The following is a 12,588-nucleotide window of genomic DNA, read 5'->3' on the forward strand; positions in this document are numbered from 1 at the left end:
CCTGACCCAGTGAACGCTAGCAAAACCTTCCCATTACCATCTCTTATCACCCCCCCCCCCCCATAACCTATATCTGAACCTTTCAAACTTCCAGTAGTGTTCAATTTTGCTCTTGTTGTAGGTGGACGATTCCAATTGCACCATTTTGTTACTCGAGGTTTGAAAGAAACTTGGATACCCAATGCAAGGCACAAAGACCGTGACTCAACAGTATCAATCAAGGATGGTACCTGAACTTGGATATAAGACTTCAGTTGCCTTATGACTCTAGCAAGGATGACTGCAACTGGCTGAAATCTATTTGAAAATCTTTGTGCATTCCTTTCCTTCCAAATGGCATTCACCGCAGTGCATATGTACACCTTATAAATCTCCCCAATATTTTTCCTTCCTTTACAGATTCACAAAAATGGAGGACCATTCCCTATTTGAGCTTCTTGTATCTGTTACAATCCCCAACAAGCTTTTAATACCCGTTATGATGGCTATAGAGAAAGGGCATTGAAAGAACAAATGGTTGGAATACTCTTAGCTTTGGCTACATAGACAACAAGACGAGTGATTAAGAATCTTTTTATAGACCAGTCTATCCTAGGTTGACAAACTACTGGAAAACAATTGCTAACAAGTGAACGAATGTCGTGGAATAACCAATTTTCCCCACACAAATTGCTACCATCTCACCCTTAATCCTTGTCTACGCAGTGCCACGTAAGCACTGTGATGTGGTTTCCATATCACTCTGTCAGATGGGAGGCGACCATTAATAGTAGTATTGAGGATGTATTCTTTTAGTTCTACACACTCCAGGTTATGGATCACATAACTCCATGTTTCATCTGATAGGGTTATATACTAAAAGCATTACTTTTGTATTAACTCTAATTCTTTATATTTTGAATGAGAATCATATGGGCAAATGTTATACATATTATATATGTTATTAGTTATATGCATGTGTCTAATACTTTATGTTGTAGATGATATGGTGTGTGGTGACACACAGAAGATCATATCATCAGTACCTTATAAAGTATAAGTAAACGTTCACAACCTAAATGGATTTGGACAAACCATTGGTACGGTTGTAGTATAATCTGGTATTAGTCTATCTTGACTATAGGATTACACCAGTACACTTTGTGTGTATTGAACAGGACCAAGTGAGGTTGTTTCTCTTTATACTGACTATATAAGAAAACAAACACCTCTGTTATTATGGATGCTTGTCCTCTTAATCCGGATATAATAACGGGCACTTACATGCATTGTATATTGCTTTAAATCATCAATGAGTGAGATTCATTTGTGAATCAACAAACTCGATAGATTGGGTAATGACATTGTATGTAAGGTGTGTTGTTGATTATAGAAGGAATCTGTGACCCACAGGAAGTCGGGCTAATAATGTCTTCTTGAGGAGCTCATAAGGATTGTCATGTAAACCCTGGAAGTGGATTTAGTCCGACATGACAATGAGGTTGAGTGGTACTACTCAAGGACATAAGAAGTTGATTAATGTAGTTGTCAATAACTTGACTTAATCAATGGGCATTCGATATCTTAAACATGGGAAGATCAACAAGCATATAATATGGAGCCCATAAATGTAACATGTAATTTGGGATTAGGGCAGTAGTGCAACAATGGCCTTTAGTGGAATAAGTCATTTGTTGACAGACTTAGACCGTGTGTTCTGGGCGAACATGGGAAACCCAAGCCCGTCAGGAGGCCCAACCCTAATTTTTCCTCATGGTCCCTGTTGTAGCCTATAAATAGAAACCCTTCTCTCCTGGCTGAATTCACTATTCATTTGATTGGAAAAAGAGAGGCAAGGAAAGAGAGAAAGAAAGGGTTGGTAGATCGTTGCCCACACAACATCCATTCTAAGGATAGAAATACAACAGAAGATCAAGAGGTTGCTAATTTCATAGGGCTTGGATTCTCATAGTTATCTTAGCCGATCTAAAAGGTATGATTTCTATCCAAAACCATGAGAACCCCTTATTCTGCTGCGCGTGGGTTTTCGCGGTTCATAGATAATTTGTTGCAACCATAACGGTTCCTACACCATCTTGTATGAGTTGGTTCACAGTTTCATCCAGGGGAAAGGGGAGCTCAATAACCGCCTGTGATTAGAGAAGAAAAGGATTGTGCTGACACCACAAATCATGCCATATGAGAGTATTTTCACCATTGGCAATAGAGTACAAGATGTGCTCTTTTGCATCAATTCTGCTTTTGAGTATGCTCCTCCAAGACCATGCACAGTCAGAAGGAATATTCATAGTCCAGAAAAAAAAATTCTTGATGTGATTCTTCCATATCCAGTCATCCCAAACACTCTCTTCCTTTCCAGCAACCTTGAAAACAAGTCCACAATAAGCACTTTTATTCCAAACCTTCATATTCATAATACCCAACCCTCTTTCCTCTTTTGATTTGCAAATGGTATGTATACTTGCTTGATGGAGGCATCTTTTCGAATCAGTACCACTCCAGAGAAAATTAGCACAAATCTTTTCAACTTGTTCCAACATACTTATAGGTAGAATATAGGTTCTGGACCAGTAAATATGGAATTGGCTACGCATAAAAGAAATCAACTATAATCTACCTGCATGAGACAAGAACCTAGCTTTCCAATCAACAATACGACTAGAGACTCTCTCAATGAGGGGTTAACATTCTCTAATGCCTAAGCAAGCAGAGCACAGAGGTAGACCCAGATAACGAACAGGGCCTCACTAGATCAATGTTCAAGATATTTGCCAAATCCAATCTAGCCTGTGGACTCAAAGAACCAGTCATGATGGTTATCTTATGAGAATTAATATGAAGCCCAGTAGCATCCCCAAACTCCTTGAGACAATCTTTGAGAGCATAAATTGATTGTGCTTCCCCTTTGCAAAAAATAAGTACATCATCTGCAAAAGCAAGGTGAGTAACTTGTGTTTTCTTGCATTTTGAGTGGTACTTCATCTGTTTAGAACTGATTTTTTTTCTTTGATTATACAACATAAGATCTCCATCACCATGACAAAGATGTACGGGGAGATGGGATCTCCCTATCTAAGTCCTCGATCCCCAGAGAAATAACCCTCGGGTACACCATTCACGAAAACTGAGTATGAAGGTGAAGAGATGCACATATATATATCCATGATATGAATTTAGGTGGGAGCTGAAATCTTTTTAGCATGAATGAGACAGTGTCCTAACTTACCGTATCATAGGCCTTACAAATGTCAAGCTTGACAGAGCATCTAGGAGCCCCTCTCTTTCGATCATAGCCTCTGAAGAGTTCATGTGAGAGTAGAATATTATCCTGGATAGATCGACCAGGGATAAATGTCGACTGATTGGAGAAGATGAGGGAATCTATAAAGATTTTTAATCTGTTGGTGAGCACTTTAGAGACACACTTGTAAATAGTGTTACAAAGTGCAATAGGTCTGAAATCCTCCACTTTAGATGGGTTGCTCACTTTGGGAATGAGACAGAGAAAGGTGGCATTAACTCATCAGGGAATCTTGTTAGTTATGAAGACATTCTGGATAGCTCTTGTAAAGTCTGGGCCCACCATATTCCAACAATGCTTAAAGAAAAATGGATTAAAACCATAAGGACCTGGCACTTTGTTATCCGACATTTTAAGAAGGGCTTGTTCGATTTCCATACCAGTTAGCTTTCCTTCAAGTTAGTGTTGCAGAGAAGGAGGGACAACATCTTTAACTTGAAGTTGCATAAAGAAGTTCTCCTCACTGACAGCTACGGCAGCAAAACCTAACAGTGCTTTATAGTACTCAACCATGAGGCCAGCCACTTCATGTTAACCAAAGACAGTACCGTGGTCAGAGGAGAGAGACCAGATCCCATGCCTAGCCCTCTTTTCTTTAAGAGAATTAAAAAAAAGTAAGTGGTAGCTCTATCCCTATCTTTCATCCAGAGACAATCACTTTTTTGCAACAGATCGATATCTTCCGCTAAGGCAAGGTCTTTGTACTTCTTCAAGGCCACTCTTTCCTATTCACCAATCATCTCATCATTTGGGTTATGTTGTAGAAGCATTTGAATATCCTAGAGCTCCTGCTCGGCATTGATTACTCTTTCATGCAGATTAGAAAAGTGCAGCTTTGCCCAAGGCCTGACTCTTTCCTTACGTAGTTTGAGCTTCTGAATCAACACATACATAGGATTGGAATAGATGGTAGTGTTCCAGACATCCTCTAGCATAACAAGGAATTCTTCTTGGATGGCCCAAAAATTGCATAACCTGAATAGCTTTGCAGAACTGTTGTAGTCTATCAACTTTAGTAACATGGGAGAGTGATCCGAGACTCCTTGCCACAAAAATTCAGCATTAGGATATGGAAAACTTGAATGCCATAAATTGTTAACAAGGCATCTATCAATTTTAGACATAATATTAGCACTACCAATGGATTTGTTTGACCATGTAAAAAAGGACCCATTGTAATGGAGATCAAAGAGACATGCCCCTTGTAAACACAAGTTAAAGTTCAGAGCTTCCCTAGGGTGCATAGGCTCTCCTCCAACTCTTTTGTCTGCAAACAAAATGTTGTTGAAATCCCCTGCTATACACCATAGGCCAGTGATAGAGTTATAAATGAGCCTGATATCTTGCCATAACTGTAGCCTCTCAGAACTAGAGTTACTTGCATACATCACTGTCAAAAAAAAAACTCTTGTTCTCTGGGTGGTAGAGCACCTTGCAATGAATAAAATGTGTTGATTCTCCAACCTACCCAAGGACTTACTATTGAAGCTCACCCTGGTTCTCAAAAATCTCGGTTTGATTCTCCCAAATGAGGGCATGATTTTCCAAGAACTGGGAGTGGGTTTGCATGAACTCTGCTTGCTCCTCGTCTTGCACCGTCTGACGTACTTGTAGTTCTAGTAAAGTTCCATTGATTACATTTTGACATGCATGTAATGCCTTTAATCTTTGGTGAAGAAAATGAATGCCCTCCATAGGATTAACTATGTTGGCTAGGGCATCCTAGCGAAGAAATTCACAGACGAAGGAGATTGGTTGGCCTGTTCATTGTCCTGGTTCATTGCAATAGTTAGAGTCCAAAAACCGTCCAAGCAATTGGAGTGATTTGTTATATTGCTAGCCATTTTAAGAGGGAACTCAGGATTTACAGGTTGAAAATCCCAACGCAACATGATTTGCCTCACTATGGTAGGTGTTGAAGTAGAAATAGGGGGGTTTGAGGTTCACTATAGAATGTTGAAGATGGATGAATGGGAGTTTGATGAAGGGGAAAAGGTAGTTGCTTCTTTAAAGTTCATAACATGATTTGTCTGTAAAAAGGAAATGACTTGTATTGAAATAATGACTTGAATGAAATTAATGAAATGAAACTTGGTTTTGAATGAAAAGCATTGAGTAGAGATTGCAAAAAACATAAAGAACTTGAATGAAAACTTGTATTGAAGAACTTGAATTGAAAACTTTATAAAGAACAGAAGAGAAATAAAGCAAATAAAAACTTGAAAGTAAAGGACTTGAATTAAAAAAAACTACACTACTCCTACATGACCATATATTAAGTCTAGGTGCTCTCTCTCCTCTCACTTTTTTGGTTTATATATTACACCTTTTCTAAGTTACAGATTTGCCCTCCTCCCTTAGATTTAAGCCACCTCATGAGTTTGTTTTATGCTTTCTCTAGATGCAAGACACCTCATGAGTTGCTTTTTACTTTTGGTTTTGGTTTTCTTCTTGAGCAAGCTTTGGTTATGCAAGACTTTTTTTGAGTCGAGGCCATAAGCTTCAGTCTTTTGGGTTTGGGTTCTTGACCGCTGACTGTTGTTTTTGACTTTGACTTTTCAACATTTTCTCCTATAAGCTAGAGTTTTCATAACAAGCGTTAATAGAACTCCTTTTGGCGCTAAAATGGTTCTTTTACAATAAGTGGTCTGAAAGGGCATGTAACCGGCAAATGGCAACAAAAGCTATGAGTTGTATGTTTATAAAGCATAAGAATAACATATTTGAAGCATTGTAAAGGTAATAAAATGCACATTTGGGGTCTGATCAGTAGGCAAAGGGGCTAACTTTCTCCTAGCACGTGTAATCGAATTCCAGATATACTAGATTATGCAAAAATCTTCCATTTTAGTCTGTATCACCTAGAGTAGGTGTAGAAGGGGTTTGGTCTCTTCAGATGTTTTGGAAGTGCCAGCTATATTATGTGCCAACCAGTGGATTGTAGCGAGTTGGTTTCGCTGTAAGGAACGACGTTGATGAACAATATGGAATTTGTGGTGGAATTCGCCATAAAGAACAGTTACAAGCATCAGTTGCCTGACGGTGTCGTATGGTGTTACATGAAGATGCACCTTAGGATTTGTCATGGGAAATTGAACGACCTTGGAGATAATTTCCCGAGTCAATTCCCACTGGCGTCCATTCGCACGAAAGAAGAATTTACCGTTATAGAAATCGCTATGTTCGTAGAATATCAAAACCAATTCTCTCAAGTATGTGGCCTCCGAATGATGTAAAAGAAGTAACCAGCCTCTACGGGTGATTTCAGTGTCAAAAAAGGGATGAAAGAGGCCTTCATTAAAATTTTGTTAAAAAAAAATATCATGCTTTCGGGCCACTAAATTGGTTGTTATTTAAGCTTGGTTTGATCCTGAAAAAATTTATAAGCCTCCGAGGCTCCTTTACTTAAGAAACTACCCCCATTCATTATGTCAAGGACTTCTTTATGGTGATTTTGAAGTCCTTTGAAAAGGCACGAACTAACGTGTCTTTTGCTAAGTTATGGTGTGGACACTCTATAAGAAAATCGGTGAAGCGATTCCAAGCCTTTGACCAAAATGATTCATGAGGATTTTGTCGAAAGAAATGAATCTTGGAAAGCATCTCATCCGTCTTTTAGGGGTGGGTAAAATGTTCCATAAAGTTTTGAACAAGTTTAGCCCACGAGTCCTAAAAATTGGGCTTTGGAGCAGTTAACCAAAGACGCCTTATCGGCTAAGGTGAAAGGGAATAGATTTTAATTTAATTTGTTTCGAACCAATTTTTGGGATGGTGGAATGTTGTTAGGACTTGTTCAATATTGACGCGTCTTTGGTAAGGTTTTTCATGGTCTAAACCATGAAACACGGGTAACAAATTAAAATATTTGGAGGGATTCTGAAATCCCCGGTGGGTCTGCTAGAACGATGCAAGATTTGGGGCTATCGCTCAAGCTTTTGTAGAAGTCTAGATGTTTAGTTATGAGAGGATTTTCTATTTTCTTCCCTAATTATATCGGTGGTGTGTGTGATATAGTAGCTAGAGGTGTAGTTTGTGGTATACTAGATAGACTTGTTTGTTGATGTTGTTGTATTTACGTTAGGTGTTTATGACCATTGGAAGCCGGACCTTAATCTCATGCAAGGCTAAGAAAGCTTAACTAAACATGCAACACTCCAAACAATTTCGATGTACTAGTATAAACCTCTAACGAGGGAGATGCGAGGTGTGGAAGAAAGGAATACCTGATTGGGTCCTTGATTCGCTTTATGAATAGCAAAGATTGTCAATTTGTTTGAACTGTATATAAGAGAATAAAACACTGAAAAACTTGACAACTCGAAGTTGAAGCAAACCGTGGAAATGGCATGAAATTTTAAAGCTTCGTTCGCTGGCGCTCTTTGGGGAAGGGCGATATCTATGTAAATTGAAAGTCCATAACTTAGCGCTGGTGGCTCTCTTTGAAGGGCGCTTCGGTGTATTGATCAAATTCAGTAACAAGGGAAGCGGCGTCTTAACATGATCTCTTTCTTTTTCAATCAAGATGATCCTATGCAACTTTATTTTTTCTCGAATTTTTCCAAAACTGAAATGGCAACCGGGGGTATGAATCAAACAAGGGTGGGTGGGTGAAATGGGACTTAAAAATTACTAATTCTATTATGAAAACAATGCTAAAGTGCAACTAAGATGGCAGCGGCGCCATTTGATAACTCTAAAATGACGTAGTCTACCTACGAAATGAAAATTGAATTCAATCCGTAAGTAAACTAAAACTAGTCTTTTACGTGCTTGAGTTATCAAAGATTTCTACTCTCAATCCTATGAGATATAGTGGAGTAGATAAGTTCGTTCCACTCCTAGTGCTCTAGCATGGATGTTTTCTAATCTAACTAGTCGTTTTTAAGTCTATGAGAGTTTTACAAAGGGAATTATACTACGATGCAACTACCCACAAGATGCAACTAGTCGATTATCTAAATAATTATGGGAAGGCTACGTTGATTCTATGATAAGGAGTTAGAGGGGGATTGATTCCACCTTAACTCAACTTAATCCACTAACGACGAATCGTAAGAATCCAGAATGAAACCGCAGCGAGAACAATTGGTTATTCCTAATCCCTAATTATACATGGCATTTCTACCAATCATAACTAGCATGTGAACAATTAAACCCATTCTCATGGTGAACTAATCATTTCTAGAGTGGAATAGAAAATACGACGACTCTACGATAATCGGACTCAAGCTTTCATCAAGGCTTCACAACCCCTCTAATGGAGGTTTAGCCTTGAATCATTCATAATCATTTCCATTTAGATTAAAACTAAACATAATATAAAGCATTGAAATTTACTTAATTTAACAATAATGAAATCTAATTTAATGACTAAATTGAAATAAGGACATGAATTGAAATTAGATCTAGAATTGGATTTGACAAAAATCGAAATTGATAAGAAATACTACTTTATTGATCTAATTAATTTGAAGAACAAGATCCAAAGGTTTAATCTAATAAGGGATTTGAAACTAATTAAAGAAAACAATTAAATCTAGATCTAGAAGCTATTTTAATGGCTACTTTCTATTCTAAGCTATCTACCCTAATTCTCTACTATTTAATCTACCATTAACAAAGAATTAAGCTTTTGTTTTATACATTCAGATCCAAAAATCGTGCATGGGCTTGGAGCCATGTTTTGTTTTGGAGAATCGGGCCCAAAACCCAATTCTTCGATCCAAAAGGCCTCTTCAGCTGCAGTTGGCTTCCACAGAATTTTCGTCCACTTCTGCTCCTCTGATTGGGTCAAGGCTTGGACCATTGCAAAGCTCTTTCCGAGTCGGTCGTTTTGACATAAGGTAGGCCTCAATCCGAGGTCTGAGTCCAAAGATATGGCATTCGGAAGTTCTGCTGACTTTTGCTCCTTTATCTCGCTAAAGTGGCACATTTCTGCACATAATGGACTTTGAAGCCTGAAATGCATAAAAAACACTTAATCAGTATTAACTCTTACTTATTATTCACATAATTGGTCTAACAGTATGATTATTAAGGGGTTAAAACTACAGTTTTGGGCTCTTATCATTGGCCTAGGTGGAATCCGTTGCTCGTGTTCCTAGTAGGTAACATATAATGTCCTACACGAAATCCTTTTGTGCACAATGATAGCTCAAGATGAATGTAAAAGACACAAGTATATACATGGTAAGTCTTTCAGAGTCAGATTCTCGAGACTAGTCCCATCCTGTGGGAGTAACGACGTGGTGGAGTTGATCTCGCTCTACTAGTGTCATACAAGTGTACACCATGTAAGCAGAAACTTCCTTAAGTGGTTGAAGACCGGGGCAGGTAGGTGTTTGACAACGCATACACTACCCTATACAGCGCACATGTTGTTATGAGCAAAAGAACTACGATCTTGACCTATCCGAGATGGGTGAGACTTACAGCAAATGATGAGTTGAACATCGGTGGGAAGAGAGTAGAAAAGAGTATAGAATGAAAGAGGTGAAAATTTTGGCACCCATCGCGTGCCAGAATTATCATTTGCTTGATTATTAGAAGATATTTATACTCAATTCTTAAATAGAGTTGTTGTGGACTAAGGCTTCGGTGCTTGCAACCACACACTCCAAGATAAGATTGAGAGAAGAAAAGAAAGGAGGGCTCGGGTACCAAAATGGTGCACTCCCTTTAAATTAGAATAGAATGAAGTACACCGAAAGAAAAAGATGAGTCGTTTAAAGTTAGATTCTCGAGACTTTAATCAAATCGTGTGGGTCCTCATAAATTAATAAACAACTTATCATATATCAACAACCAAAAAAATTGTGGGTCTGCCCAACTAACACGTTTTCACCCCCAAAAAGATTCAGACACCAAGATTCATTGCCTCGAGGTTTAGTAGACCGAGAACCTAAATGAGTGAGCACTTTTGTTTTTCTTAAACAGAAAGGTATTTTAGTAGATGACGATGAGAAAAACATTACTTGGAACAAACACTTGGGATGTAGATGTTTTAGTAGAAATGAGAAAGTGGGTTTAGCACTAAACTCTTTGAATGAGTGGGGCTCATCTAATGTTTCACATTTGAAAATGAAGGTGTCCGGTGGTTTTTTCTTGGTTATTACTTCTTTGCCAAACATGTTGAAAAACTCTTAAAGAACAGGTGAGGCGAGAAGGTCAAATGCAAATGTAAAGTTCTGTTGAAAGGGTGGAGGATCAAAAATCGTAGTGATAGAAGGTGGGTGGGTTTCTACAGGTGGTAATTCGTCACATGCTCTCACTTTTATGTTTATCAAATGGCATCGCTGCCATCTTAATTGATTCAAGACGTGAATTCCACTAGTGAATTCAAGAGGACAGCCCATTTTCGCCCACCCACCCTGCTATTTTCTCTCATCTATTTTTAGTTTACGTAAAATTCCCTACCGAATTCATGACTAGACTTTTCTTTACTAGAACAAGTTATGGCATACAAGGTCCTAAAAGAGTTCCAGTGGGTACTGTGAACTGTCTGGAGAAGTTTGGCGTACTACATTTTAAGATGGAGGGCGCACGCCCCCTAGTTGTGCTATATTATAGGGCACACTCCCCCTAAACCAATACTCTGTCTTTCAACTTTTTAAGTCAGTAATCAGTTGGACTTTAGAGTACTACCCAGTACTCATGTGAGCCCAAACATGTTTCTAGAAAGCCCAGCATACAAACCCCACAAGTAGTTGGATTTCAGCCCACCCTAATCTAGATATCCAATACACGAAGCCCATAGGAAGCCAAGCCCAAAGTAATTTTCAAAGTCAAGTCCATTCGAGGAAGCCCAAATCTAGATTCACTGTACGACCTAAGGTCCAACCCATTAGAACCCATTCAAAGCCCACTAGAAAGAACCTGTTTTACCAGTCCATAGTTAAGGGGTGCACGCCCCCTATTTACACTATACCAAAAGGCGCACGCCCTCTGTTTGGTTCTGATTGCTTTGCTTTTTTACAAGTAACACACCTGTCAATTCCAAGATCCGGAAATGCGAAGGTATGGTGCTCCTGTCTTCTACAGGACATTGTCTTTCGTGCTTGAAGGCGCTAGTAAGTATAGCAAGGAGGCATACAAATTCTCCTACTTCCACTCCTCGTTTCTTCTGTTAGAGGAGTTCATTTCTAGTAATAATCAGGCTTGTTTGCATGCGATTATGATCTGGTAAGAAGAAACCTTCTAGCGTAATTTATCATAAATGTAGACACACTAGCCTATCTAGTATACCATAAACAAACCCTGTAGTAATGGATGAAGAAGTGGAGAAACCCCTTTCTGACTTTTATAAATCCCTGAATGATGGGCCCAACTCGTGCATTGTTCTTGTGGACCCAACAGGGGATTTTTGAATTCCCCTGAACATATTTAACTTGTTACCAGTTTTCTATAGTTTAAACCATGAGAAACTTTATCAACACTTGTGTAGGATAGAACAAGTTCTCAATACTTTTCATTATCCTACCGTAGGTTCGAAACAAATTAAGCTTAAGGTGTTTCCTTTCACCCTGGACGACAAAGCAACATCGTGGTTAACAGCCCAAATGCCAAACTCCATGGACACATGGGCAAAACTTGTTCAATTGTTCATGGAACAGTTCTACCCACCACTGAAGACAGATGAAATGCTTCAAAAGATTCATTTCTTCCGCCATAACCCTCATGAATCCTTTTCAGACGCTTAGAATCGTTTCACTAATCTTCTCATTGAATGTATGTATCACAACCTTGCAAAAGACACGCTTGTTCGTGCTTTCTTCAGGGGTCTTTCACACCATCATAACGAGGTTCTTGATATCATGAATGGGGGTAGTTCCCTCAGTAAAGGTGCATTGGAAGCCTACAAATTCTTAGAAGATCAATCTAAGAGAAACAACAATCGGGGGATAACAACTCCTCCCGCTCCACTCTTTCTTCAACAACAGTTAAGGCGGCAGCCAGTATGTTTGAGGTTAAAAATGGTCCTGAGCTTAGAACTCTGATTAAATCCCTCACTAAAAAAGTAGATGCCCTCTCTGTTCAAAAGAAACCAACTCCGGTCATGAACATAAGTATTGCCCCATGTAATTTCTATTTTAGCCTTAAGCATACTGATCCTTATTGCCTTCTTGTCTATGAACAGCCACCAACACCATAACCAGAAGCTATCAACGCCTTCAACAACCCTAACATGCAATAAAACAAAACACTAATTGGAACAACAATTCACCACAACAACCACTTCATGGTTTTCAAAATAGGCAAAACAACTTTAATCAATGACAAGGAAACTT

This window comes from Coptis chinensis, chromosome 4 (genome assembly GCF_015680905.1).
Source record: "Coptis chinensis isolate HL-2020 chromosome 4, ASM1568090v1, whole genome shotgun sequence".
Taxonomy (NCBI): Eukaryota; Viridiplantae; Streptophyta; class Magnoliopsida; order Ranunculales; family Ranunculaceae; genus Coptis; species Coptis chinensis.